This window comes from Microcebus murinus, chromosome 5 (assembly GCF_040939455.1).
Source record: "Microcebus murinus isolate Inina chromosome 5, M.murinus_Inina_mat1.0, whole genome shotgun sequence".
In the NCBI taxonomy this organism is placed as follows: Eukaryota; Metazoa; Chordata; class Mammalia; order Primates; family Cheirogaleidae; genus Microcebus; species Microcebus murinus.
Window position 1 is genome coordinate 108,614,189 of NC_134108.1, and position 2,299 is coordinate 108,616,487.

Sequence of the window (2,299 nt, forward strand, 5' to 3'; positions counted from 1 at the left end):
AATGGGTTTCAAAAGGTCCCACGTTGTCTCAAGGAAAACCTTCTGGAAGGTGAACTGCTGGAGGGCCAGGCTATGAACCCCACCTGTGAGGCACCCTTACCCTGGAAGGCTTCTGGGTTCTGGCCTTCCCAGTGGCTCTGGTGGGCCACCCAGGGGGTGAGATTTCAGGACTGCCCAGCCACAATCCTGGCTGTCTTGCGGGCTAATTCGTGATAGTCCATGAAGCCCCATCGACTTAAAGCTTTGATCCCTGCTGGAGAGAGATACTCCTGGGAAAAGATATCATTTTAATCCTCGTCAATATTGTAACCCTTAGTGTATGTAACTATGGCAGAAATTGCTGGTCGTCCCCCTTTCCATTTTTCTCCTTTGTTTTGTAATGGATCCACTGAGTTCTGGCTGCCCAGTTAGAGCGGGGTTTCTGAGCCTTGGCACCATCATTTTGGGCTGGATAACCCTTTTGTGTGAGGGGCTGTCCTGTGCATTATAGGATGTTTAGCAGCATCCCTGGCCTCTACCTACTACCAACCACCTTCCCAGTTGTGACCAAAGATATGTCCAGACATTGCCAAGTGTCCCCTGGAGGTGAGAGTCACCAAGTTAGAGATCACATTTCCCAGCATCCCTTGCAGCTAGGTGTGGCTGAGTAACAAGTTCTGGCCAATGGCACAGGACCTGGACCACTCAGAGGGGTGAGTGTGTGCAAATTCCAGGTCATGCCTTTACAGGAACCCAGGCCTTCTACCTCCTATCTGTCCTTCCGATGACTGGCATGTGAATGTGGCAGCTGGAGCTGGGGCAGCCCCCTCAGGCCCTGAAATGGAAGCTGTGTGTCAAGGTGGCAGGGCCACTAGAGAGAAGGGGCTGGGTACCCAGTGATGTGGAGCCACCACATCCACCCTGTTGCTCATGCTTAGACTGCTATGTGTGTGAGAAATAACCTGCTATCTTGTTGGAACCAATGTTATGTTGGCCTTTGTCACAGCGGCCAAAGCTATGTCCTATTAACATAATGAGTTTATCCCCTCCTTTCCTGGCTCTAGAGTCTGATACAAGAAGTGGGGAGAATATAAATGAATAAAGGAGTGAATGACTAAACCTGCCTCTGTGGGGCCCCTCCTAACTTTTAGGCATTGTGCTAGGAGCTTTTGTGAATTCTCTGAGTAACTCTTCAGGAGAGGGACCATTATCCCAGTGCTTCCGGAAGAAGAAGCCAAGGCTCAGAGAGGCTGAGTGACTTGTCCATATCATGCAACACCAAGGGACAGAGCCAGGATTCAGTCCTGGCTTGAAAGACCACCCCCCTCCATATGTGTTGTTGCTTGATTGCGAGTCCTTAAAAATGAGCCTCCAATAAGGATGCCACCGCCTTCAGGATCATCTGTCACATGAAGCCCTCCTCTGGTCTCCACTCAACACTGCTCTACTCCCTTCACACCCCATGTGCAGCCTTGCTCATCTCCTGCTGGTCCCGGGGCTTCTCTGTTCTTTCACGCCTCTACACCTTTGCTCAGGCCGCCCCTTTGGGCTGCAATGCCGTTAACATCCTTCCAAATCCCTACCCCTATATCTGCTGGCTCAGAGCCCTACTGCAGGACTCTGCTCAGACATCCTCTCCTCCAGGAAGCCTTCCCTAACTGTGCCCTTCTGGGTCAGTCTGGCTCCCTCTTCTCTTGCCCACTCTGTGATGGCACCCACTACATTGTATGAGGTCTAATGTTTACCACGAGGGAGCTCCCCGAGGGTGGGACTCTGCCTTCTTTGTCTCTGTCCACTGATCAGCATGATGTCTCAAACACAGGGAAGTAGGGAAGGATGTCTCAAGTAGGGAAGGATGAAGGGAGAAATGCAAGGATGCGGCAAAGTGAGAGGACCAGCTCAGAACTGATCCATCTCTTTGTGTCCACAGCAAAAAATCAGCTGATAGTTGCTATGAGGAGTTTCCCAGAGAGAAAACATCCTTGAATTTTGTCCTCAAAAGCTAAGACAATAAGATGAAGCTAGGAAGTCAAATGTAGCACATACAAAAAGATGAACTGTGGATCATCCACTCAGCTTTTGTGGACCATCTATGGAAAGGGTCCCCTGAGGCTCCCAGCAGGCTCTGGGCTCTCTCCACTCCACCAATCCCCAGGAATGCCAATGCGTCCTAACATCGCCCTTAGCAAGATGTAATTAGGGAGAACCACCTGCTGCCAGAAAGCAGCACACAGAGATTCCAAGGCTGAAAAGAAAGACCAGGTCCCTTCTGCATGCCTGCCACCCACTTACTCGGGCAGTGGGGAATTGGACATATATC